The 11674-nt window shown below is 36.7% G+C and overlaps 1 pseudogene; it reads right to left on the bottom strand.

Annotated features, from left to right (window-relative positions):
- Positions 1-370: 370 nt before the first annotated feature.
- Positions 371-11674, bottom strand: part of LOC149537440 (uncharacterized) — a 37363-nt pseudogene continuing 26059 nt past the window's right edge.

Raw genomic sequence — 11674 nt, 5'->3', positions numbered from 1 at the left:
TGACTCTTGTTCCTGCTGCAAGTATGGGGTCTCCTTTTTATGTGTGGACTCCATTATTTAAGGTAATGGACTGCTACCCTATGTGAATGCCTCTTGTCTTAGTTGTGGACTGAGGCTTCTTTCCTGGCCTACATTTTAGCGGCTTCCATCATTGAGGCTCTATCATGGGGCTTCTTTTCAAATGTTTCATGTTCCTTCTTACTGGCTAGCAGCTTCTCTTATGTGCCTGCAACCTTTACTCATTTTTGTCTGCTCTTTGATTGGCTTCTCAGACATTCAAAACATGCGATTGGGCTTGTAACTCTCAATATGCAGATTCCATGCTTGCTTTATGTCACTACCTCTTTTGATGAATAAGTCCTTCTACTCCTCATTCTTGAAGGTGTACATTACTACAAGCTACAGATCCTTAAATGAGGCACCCATCATCAATTGTTACATGGTTCATTACAACTGAATTAACAATCTTTACATTTGAACCAATTCTACAATGGTGCCCTACAATAGACTGTTTGACAATATATTTGTCACCATTTGATACCCCTCTCCAAGCATACAATGTGACCCAATTATAGTTTTAGCACTGTATCTACTGAGCGATGAACAATGTTATTGTGTTTGGATACTATGTAACCTGTGAGATGAGTAGCCCATCCCATGATATCTCTATTTATGTCCTCAAAGGTCTAAATAGAATTTAGTTGTGCATAGAATTTATCTTTGTTTGCAATATATGCACAAAATTTTAGGGCACCTCCATCAAAATTTTAACCAATGACATACAAAGAAAAATAATGTGATCCTAGGACCCCAGAGATAGGTTGATTAAATGGCCATGAATCATTTTTGGCAAAGCATCAATTTAGTTTCTCATTTCCTCTCCCTATATCTTATTGCTTGATGATGGTCCACACCTCAATTGTGACCTAACAAGATATGGTACTAGCTCATCCTTAATACTATGAATTGTAGGCATTTGTTCCAATGTTTCCTACAATAGAGTTCTCCTAAAGCTACAAACAATAAATATTGATGAATTGAGTCTAGCCCAATAATATTAACAAGTCTTGACTTATTCGCTTTATCTTTCCCACCTATAGGAGATCCAACTTTAGATGGCCCAAAAATTGGAACTATATTTCCAATTGACAAGTGCACTAAAATACCAAAAATGAGGTCATATATAGAGACCTTTTGTCTATAGCCCTTCCTTGTACAAAGATTTTCTCCTTTTTTATCTAAGTCCCTAAACTGCAATGATTGTCTATAATCATTAATTTTTGTAACAAAGACAACTATAAAAATTCTCAAAATAATTCCTATACCATCATGGGCACCCTTGGGTCAACCCCTAGTTTCCCCTTTTTACATCATCAAGACACCTTTAGGATTCTACAAAACTCAAACTCATATGATGGAGTCAGTTAGGCCCAAAAGTGGGTTTGGCAAAAATAAAATCATTTCTGAACAACTAAAATGCCAAAATGATCTATTCACCTTTTAATATTGACTAAAATTGATTTCAAGCATTAATATGATCATTAAAACTCATTTACCCACTTTTAGCAAATTGTGAATGTTTGCGTCAAGAGGTTTTTTGACTGGCCTTAAAAACTAATCCAAACCTTTGATCAGGCTCTAAAAAATGGCACACTGATTCTTTTCTCTGCACTCTTTCACCCTGTCAAATCTCATCTCATGATGAATTCAAGGTCATAAGATATTCACTATCAAAGTTGACCTTCTAGAACTACCTACAAGAAAGCATGTTAGAAAATAATAAACTGGATTTGGATTTGGCCTTGAAAACTGAACAAATGAGCACATGGGGAAACAAAAATTGGGACACTAGTTTTTTGTCATGAGGAGATTATGGATCTATGATTTGGGCTCATGACAAATAACTGGGCACAAATGGCGAGTGGTCAAAGTGGTGTACTTGGATTTTGCAAATTGAAACAATGGCAAAAAAGCAATTTTTGCAAATGGAATTGACCTGGAAAAGTGTGCAAATAAATTCATCAAGATGTGAAACTTCTCACATTTAAATAATTTTTGGAGGAAAACACAATGGTGCAATCCATTCAATCTCACCTATCATATATTGGGAGTTATAACATCACGAATAAGGGTTCCGACAAATTTGCAAATGTTCTAACTAGTAAAAAGTTTTAAATTACGTTTGTAACCGCGTTTGAAAACTGATCAAATGGATTCATCATAAGCTGAAACTTGAAACATAACAAGTCTCTCACATCTACAATGCAATGCAAAAGGAATTTTAGCATTTGGGTCAACTGGGTAAATATTATAACACATCAAATAGGGCTTCCTAGAATTTTGAACTAATTGCATCAATATGAGAATTAAATGACCAAATTTGAGGAAGTCAAAACCTAGTCAAACAAACTCAAAATGACTAAAAATTTGAAACATGGGTTCTCAGGTATGGACACTAGACATTCCCAAAGTGGTAAGTCATGAAACATTTTTGGGTGTGAGATATTCAATGGCAAACACAACCTCCTATCACTGTTTATTCCTTGGGCTACTTCTGTACACAATTTGGAATGGTGATCTACTGATACTCATATTTACAAAGTTATTGTAAGAAAATTCTACTTGTGGTAGAATCAAATCCCACCCCTTGGGCTTATCTCCCACTAAACACCTCAGCAAATTGCCCAAACTTCTATTTACCATTTTGGTCTATCCATCAGACTATGGATAATATGTAGAACTAAACCTCAATTCTATCCTCAACTTCTTCCATAAAGTCCTCTAGAAATATCCCACAAATTTAGTATCTCTGTTGGAAACAATACTCTTTGGGAGGCCATGTAGTCTCACCACCTCTCTAAAAAACAAATCTGTAATATGTATAGCATCATGAGTCTTGTGGCATGGGATGAAATTTTCCATCTTGGAGATCCTATCAACCACCACAAATACTGAGTCGTTACCCCTTTGTGTCCTTAGTAATACAAGAACAAAATCCATACTTACGTCCTCCCAAGGCTTTGACGGAATAGGTAATGGCTGATAAAGTCTAGTATTGTGACTAAATCCTTTGGCTACTTGACATACTTGACAACTCTGCACAAATTTCTTCACATCTTCTGACATTTGAGGCAAAAAATAATGTTCTCTGAGAATGGAAATGGCCTTATCTTGACCAAAGTATCCTACCATTCCCCAACTATGTTTCTCTTTGATCAAGTTTTCCCTTATGGAACTCCTTGGAATGCATAATTTACCGTGCTTGAACAACATACCATCTTGATTCATTTAATAAAGCCATCTAGTTCTATCTATAGTAACAGGTTCTTTGCAAGCCTTCCATGCTTTAAGAAAATTAGGATCCTTAGGCTACAAATTCTTGAGTTCATCAAACCCAACCACTTCAACCTAGATTACTATAAGAAACAACTATCTCCTACTCAATACATCTACAACCCTATTAGACCTTCCACTTCTATGTTTCAACACAAATTTATAGCTCTACAAGAACTCTTCCCACTTCATATGTCTCTAGTTCAATTTACCTTGGCTATTTAGGTACTGCAATGTCTTGTGATTAGTATACAAGAAAAATTATTTTGGCAATAAATAATGCCTCCATTTCTTTAAGGCCTGAATGATTGCATAGAACTCCTGATCATAAGTAGAATACTTCTTCTTTGTATCATTCAATTTTTCACTAAAATATGCAATAGGCTTACCTTCTTGGCTCAATACAGCCCCAATACCACTACCACTAGCATCAAAATCTACCTGGAACACTTTACTAAAATCTAGAATTGCCAACACAAGTTGCTCTATCACCTTCTTCTTCAACAATTCAAAACTCCTTGCAGCTACTATAGTCCACTTGAACTTTTTCCTATCCCCCCTTATTCTTTTAGTCAGGGGTGCACATATACCGCTGAAATTCTTAATGAACTTTCTATAAAAACTAGCTAGACCATGAAATGATCTCACCTCAATAGTAGACCTTGGAGTAGACCATTCCATGATGACTTTTACCTTCTTTGGATCCATTTTGAGACCCTCAGATGATACAACAAATCCCAAGTAGACTAACTCCTTTTTTACAAAGCTACACTTCTTCAAATTAATCAAAATTTTCTCTTCCCTCAACCTTTCAAGGACTCTATGAATGTGCAATAAATGTTCATCCAAAGTCTTACTAAAAATTAAAATATCATCCAAACAAACAATAACAAATTTTCCCAAGAATTTCTTTAGTACCTCATTCATAAGCCACATGAAGGTGATTGACATGTTGGTTAATCCAAAAGGCATGACTAACAACTCATATAGACCCTCCTTGGTTTTGAATGGAATCTTCCACTCATCTCCCTCTTATATCTATATCTGGTGATAGCCACTCTTGAGATCTATCTTTGTGAAGTATTGAGCCCCACTCAAACAGTCCATAAGATCATCCATTCTTGGCAAAGGAAACTAATACTTGATGGTTATTCTATTTATAGCTAAAGAGTTTGTGCACATTCTCCACTCTCCATCCTTCTTCGGTGATAGTACTATAGGTACTACACATGGAATCAGGCTCTCTTGAATCAAACCCTTCCTCAATAGCTCCCGAACTTATTTTTTTACCTCCTCAGTTTCAGTAGGAGTCATCCTATGAGAAGCCTTGTTAGGAAAACTAGCTCCAGGGATTAAATCTATCTGATGACTAATTTGCCTTACTAGTGGCAACCCTTCTAGAACATTATCAGAGATGACATCTCCATACTCACTTAATAGGCTTGAAACAATAGGTGGAATTTCACTAATAGCTTCCTTATCTCTTCTAGGAATCAAAGTATAACACATACCCTAATGTTTCATAACATCCAAAAAATTTCTTCCATCAACAAGACATATCCTATCACTACTATATACATTTTCACCTTCCTTTATCATGGGCTTCAGTTTGTGGTGAACTCCATCCTTTGTCAGAAAGTATGTTTTTGCATGACCATCATGTACAACATGTCTATCAAATTTCCATGGTCTTCCCAACAATAAATGGTAGACATCCATTAGAATAATGTCACAGAGAACTTCATCAACTGTAACTCCAAATCTTGAACTTCACCAAACACTGTTCATTGACCAAAACCTTATGATCATCCTTCACCCAGGCAATCTGATAGGGTTGGGAGTGTTTCTCCCTTCTAAGCTTTAGCTTAGAGACCATCTCATCAGACACTAGGTTGTCAGTGCTACCACCATCAATAATCACATCACAACACTTATGCCCGCACTTGCACTTGGTATGAAACAAACTCCTTTGTCCAAGTTCAGTCTCACCACTTAGTTAGACCCTTTCATTTATGAGAACCGCTCCTCTTTCTACATCCTCACAATGTAATGACTATGCATCTTCATCCACATGAGCAACCCTTGCTTGACCATTAACCCTCCTATCTGACCTTCCTTGTCATTGAGGGCATTCAAAGGCACAATGAACTTCTTCATTAGAATGAAAATAGGTACCATGAAAGCCTCCTCTTCCTGATCCTTGTCCATTTCCTCTACCTCTTCCTCTCTGATCTCCAAAGTTTTGTTCATAGGAGCGGTTGAAACCCTCATTTCTCTGGTTTCTGCTAGTACCCACATCTTCATTTTTCTTTTGGGTTTCATTTTGGCCTCTAGATGACCTATTGCCACCCCTTCCTCCTTGACTAGACCTTCTTTTCCTTCCTTCAAACCTTTTATTTAGCTTCTCTTTAACTCCTAGGGAAAACAGGTATGCCTCTGCAATGCTAGTCATTCTCTAGACTTAACTCCTCATGAATGCTAGGTCATAACCCACTGAGGTAATGAACAACCTTCTCCTTATTTTCTTCTACACACCTTGCCCTAATAAGAAGCTGGTAAAATCCTTCCATATATTCTTGGACAAATTTTCCTTCTTGCTTTAATCCTTGCATTTTCTTGAACAAATCAAGCTCATAGTCAACAGGAACGGACTGCTTCTTTATTTTGTCCACCATGCGATCCCATCTTGTGATTTTCTCCTTTCCTCTTCTATTTCTTTCTAGCTAAATCTGTTGCCACCAAATTTTGGCATGGCCTTTCATTTTGGTCTTCACAAGCTTAACTCTATCTAAAACCCTAATATCCTCATACTCAAAATACTCCTCTAGTTCATTGATCCAGTCGATCAACTATTCTGGGTTTAGATTTCCTAAAAAAAAATCCACATCAATTTTAGGTATTTTTCCAAGCTTAGAAATGGCCCTAAAAAGCCTTTCCTGTACCTGATTTAGGACTTCTCCTTCACCTTGCCCTTCCTATCCAATTTCTTCTTCTTCATTTTCTTCCTCACTTGTGTTGCCTGTGGCAACATTGAGTCCTCTATGGATCTCCTCTTGCAATTCTTCAACCTACCTTTGGAGGGCTCTAACATCCTCAGGATTAACAACTCTGGCCCTTCCACCACACTCTCTTTGTGAAGGCATCTTCTTGACTCAAACCCACAAACAAATAGTCTTGGTGCAAATTTCCTCATAGTTAGTGCTCTGTCTACACACTCAGGAAAAACCAGCTCTGATACCACTTGATGGAGACACATCCAAAGACTAGAATGAAGACACAATAAAAGGGAAATATTATTATCAATGAAAAATTCCCTATTGGTTTACAATAGTGCCCCTCTTTGATGTGATGTCGGTATGGCATCATATCAAAGAAAATATAGGTTGCCCTAGAGAAGATAGGAGAGGACTGGTGACAATGAAAAAGAAGAAGGGTAGTGGAAAATGATAATCTAAATGCAAACTTAACTACATGAATGCAAGGGATTCAATTGTGTTCATATGGAGAGAAAAACCTTATTTTAATATTGCAATAGGAGTTATGCACCAAATGCTATAGAAGCATAGATGACAAGATTCCTTTGTGTGTATTAGACTCTTAACACAATGGATGTAGGTTTCAGAGTCATGGGGGAACAAATGACATATACGCACTGGAGAGGTCTGGGCACACCCAAAGTCTTTTTAAGGAGCTTGGTGAAAAGTGTGCTAACCTGTTGCCCCCAATGAGCAATGCATTAACATAACTTGAAACTCACATAGATGTGCTAAAGAATCATGAAAATAGATCATATTGCAAACTACATGTGTAATCAGGATAAGTCATTCAAATGATACCAGGATATAGAAGATTGAGGTACACTAGGAAGGATATCATTGACACACAAAGATAAAATTAACAAGAAGACATTATGACTAAGTAGTCATTCAATTCACCATGCTTGCCATGAACCTGATAAATTTGTTAAATTGCTAAGCCTATGTAGGAAGGATTCATCTTGTAAGGCAAAAAATGATTGATTGATTGAATTGAAATGAGATATTTGTGATTGGTTTCTAGAAATGACAGTAAAAGGAATGATGTTCTCAAATCATTGAGTCTAAATGTGAATTTGTGTAAGCTTGTTTGCAATCACTATTTGATGAGGTTGGTTTTATGGATGGAAGCTCAGTGCGGTGAGAATATGAATAAGATAAGATAATGGATGAATGAATTGGAATGAAATGGAAGGAATCGATTATGAAAATAATAAATATTCTGTTAGAGGAAAATGTGTTGAATGGAAGACTAGAAATTTGATCAAGGTAGATGCAAATAGAATGAAGGAATTGATTATGGAAATAATATGAATGAAGTGATTGGAAGAAAAGAATATGATGAGATTAGAGGATAAATGAATTGACTGAATAGATTGGGAGGCTTGAATTGAATTGGATATGAATGAATAGAAGTGAATGAATGTGGAATAGAATGGATTGAGACCAATGACAAGGAGAGCCATGGTATTTGTAAATGGATAGGAAGGTTGGGTAGATATATGAATGGAGGAATAATATGGATGACCAATGAATATAGTTATAATGGGGAACCATATTTCAAAGGAGTGACCAAAAATGCCCCATTCAAGGGATATGAAAATGGAAGGAAATAATGGAGAGGAAGGATTGCATGAAAATGAACGGATGGTGTGAAAGCTCGCATATGGAGGAAGAAAAGGGATGTGCTCTTCTTAAGCATGTATGAACATTTTTGTTGTTGTGCCTCTAGTATTGATTATGAGCATGGGTATGAAAGTGGAATGAAGGTAGGCATGAAAAAGGGATAATGATATGAAGGATATGGAAGAGGGATAATTATATGAAGGATATGAATGGAAAAGGGATAATGATATGAAGGATATGAAGGAAATGTGTGATAAGAAGTGGATGAAATGAAATGGATAACCAAGATCAAGGGTATATGGAAGAACGATAGACGTTCATAGGATTATGGAGGGAAAAGATATGAATGAACATGAAAACAAGATGGGAATATGTATGCATATGGATGGAAAATGGATGCATGAACATGAACGTGACAAGGACTATGGAATGTAAGATAGGGATAACATGTCAAGATCAAACATATGGAAGAATTATGGGAATATGTAGGATAGGATATGGAAGGTACTTATGAATGGATGAGAGTCACGATCAAATATGGGAAAAAGTATAAAGACATATGAATAATGCGGAAGGGATATGGAAAGTGTAAGTCAAGATCAAAAGTGGGAATGACAATGGAAGATAGAAGATAGGTAAGGAAGAACAATATGGATGGAACTTGCCCCTAGTGTAGAGTGCAAGTGGAAAAAGGGAAGTTAATGGATAGGTAAGTGAAAGTGGAAGACAATGAATACATAGTAGGAAAATGAATGGGAGGACTCAAGAATCTAGGTATATGGATGTATCCCTTCATATTTATGGTTCTTTAATTTGTTTATTATTTCAAGGAATTGCTGGTATTTTCTCGTAGATGTTGATAGGGTAAGGAAAAGAATGCTAAAGTGAATTGAGGAATAGAAGACAATGACCTATGAAAAAGTTTGGATTAAGGGAGTTGAGTAGGTAGGAGGAAAATATGGTTTATGGATACTAGGTTGGAAGACTTGTGAAGGAAGTGAAAAGATCTTCATTGGCACACACCTTGAAGGGTGGTGGAAAGGAGTAAATTGTAAAGGATGTGTAGGAGAAAGTTGGAATTTTGGGATATAGGGACCCAAAATGGATGAAGGAGATGATAGAATTGGGATGGCGGATTTGGGTGTATAAGGACCCAAAATGGATTTGGAAAATGGATTAGCAGAATTGGATGTCATTTGGAATCTTTCTTTGAGATTCATTGCTACATTAAGTAGCTTTGGTATCCACATAACTTTTGCACTTTTAATTTTTAGCCTTTGTGGCTTGTTAATTGCATTTTGGATCTGATTTTTCTTTTCTTGGACATGTCGCTTAAATGGGACATGTTGATCCTTATGCTTTTGTGGATTTTTGTCTTTGTTTTCTTTTTCTTTGGCATCCAATTTACTTCCATTGGCCATGGTATGGGTGCATGAAGGTAAATAAGATGGAGAACGTATGGAAGGTGAACGTTGGAAGGAATTCAAGGATGTGCGCCTTTGTTGATCTTTATGAGGGGATGATTTGAAAAATATGGATAAGGTAGAAGGATGTATATAAGGACCTAATATGGAAGGAAGAGAAGAAGGGTTTGACGATGGAACATATGGACCTAGAATGGATGGACTATAAGAACCTAGAATGGACTTGTAAGATGAAGAAGGAGAAGTTTTAGGTGTGGAAGGAAGAGTTTTGGAATTGGAAAAAGTGGAAGGTGTACCAACATCTTGAGGAATTATTTCTTTAAGGGGATACTTAGTATTCTGAATGCAAGATGCGACTCTAGGTGTATAGGGTTCATGAGGAGATTGGATAGGTGTAATAGGATCATGAGGAATAATAGGATCACGAGATGGAGAAGGATCATGAAATTTGGATGAAGGGGTGCATTGATCTTGACTTGGAAGAGGATCATTGAGTGGAACAAGTGGATTGTGAGATGGAATAGGTTCATGAGATGGAATGGAGGGAGTGGAACTATGAGATGGAGTACTTTGATCTTGACATGAAAGAATATCATATAGCTCAAGGAGTGGATCATGAAATGGACTAGAATCATATGAGGATGTGGAAGGAATGGAATCATGTGGTGAAAGAAGATCATATAGCATGGTAAGTGGATCATCATATGTGGGCATGGAGGAAATGGAATCATGAGATGGAGTAATTGGATCTTGACATGGAGGAGTATTAGTGAATGGAGTGGAAGAAACTTTTTCATGAAGGGGAATATCTATGGATGCTAATGTTGGAGATGGAATGGAATCGGTAATGTGCATGGTAGGTGTAATGTCTTGATCTTGATTAGGAGGGGAATCAGAAGATGGACTAGGAGGGATAGATGAATCTTGAGGGATAGTGGAATGATGGGATGGAGAAGTGCTCAAATCTAGAGGAGAAACATCATGCTTTGAAGGAAGGTCTTGAGATGGAACTGGAGGTGTGGCTTTGGGTGATTGGCTCACATTATGCTGAATTTTCAATCTAGCCAAAAGTGATGTGAAATACCCCTGACGAGGTGGGGATGATATTGTTGGAGGCTTAGGAGATGATGTTGTTGGAGTATTAGGAGATGATGTAATTATAGGATTAGGATTTTGTGGAGGTGGACTTATGGATAAATTATTTGGATTAAGTTCATAGTAAGGGGGATTACATGGAGGATTAGGATTGGATGGGACATGGGAACTAATGCCTTTGAGATATGAGAGACAATTCTTCATTTCCTCCATTTTCTTGGTAAGGTTTTTTACGTCTGAGGCATTGTGTGGGCCATGAATGGAATTGTATGGAGGGGTATGAGAGCTAGAAAATGAAGGACACATAGCGAAGAAAATGACCTTTTCCTACGGACTTATTTTGTTCAAGAGTGTATTCTTTAGTTCCTCAATTTCTATGGCGAGGTTATTTATGACAGAGGAATTATATTGGCTATGGATGGAATTATCTACGGATGAAGGATAAGGACATTGATTTCCCTTGTCAAAGGTAGGAGAATGATGAACATGAGATAGATTAGAATTGAAATGTTGAGAAGGAACTTGATATGGAGGAAATATGAGACCATGTTGTCGTGCAACGTTGTCAATCATTGAGAGAAGCAAATTTGAATCCATGGATGCAAGATGAAAATATTTGAAGAGGAAATATGAACTTGGAATTAGGAGCTTTGTGCTGATTGGACTTTGATTTGATTTGATTGAATTTGAATTGAGTTGATATTGATTTGGTTTGGATTTAGATTGGATGAGGGTTCAATTTGATTTGATAATAACCCTATAATAGTGTAAACAAAGTGAATGTTTGATTTGAATGAAAGTCCAATGATAAGACAATGCTCCTATGTCCGAAGTAGAATATGTGATGTCAAATTGAAATAGAAGAAGACGTGAATGAATTTTTTGAAATATTGAGTTTGACTTGGATGACTAAATTTGACAAGGGATTGGATTAGAAGAATGCTGATTTGAAGAATCGAGTTAAGAATGGATGATGAGCTTGACTAGGGAAATTGAATATGAATAATGATGAATCATGACTAGGATGAAAATTAAGAACGTGATTAAATGACAAGAAAATGATTTAGATAAATAAAGAAGATGAATATGTCAAATAATGTTTTGAATGATGAAGGTAAGATATGTAAGAGGGAACAATGTCTTAGATGGAAGAAATACTAC

The sequence above is a fragment of the Cupressus sempervirens genome, chromosome 9 (assembly GCF_028749045.1).
Source record: "Cupressus sempervirens isolate cs-2001-9-10 chromosome 9, ASM2874904v1, whole genome shotgun sequence".
Taxonomy (NCBI): domain Eukaryota; kingdom Viridiplantae; phylum Streptophyta; class Pinopsida; order Cupressales; family Cupressaceae; genus Cupressus; species Cupressus sempervirens.
This window is presented reverse-complemented; position numbering and strand designations above follow the sequence as displayed.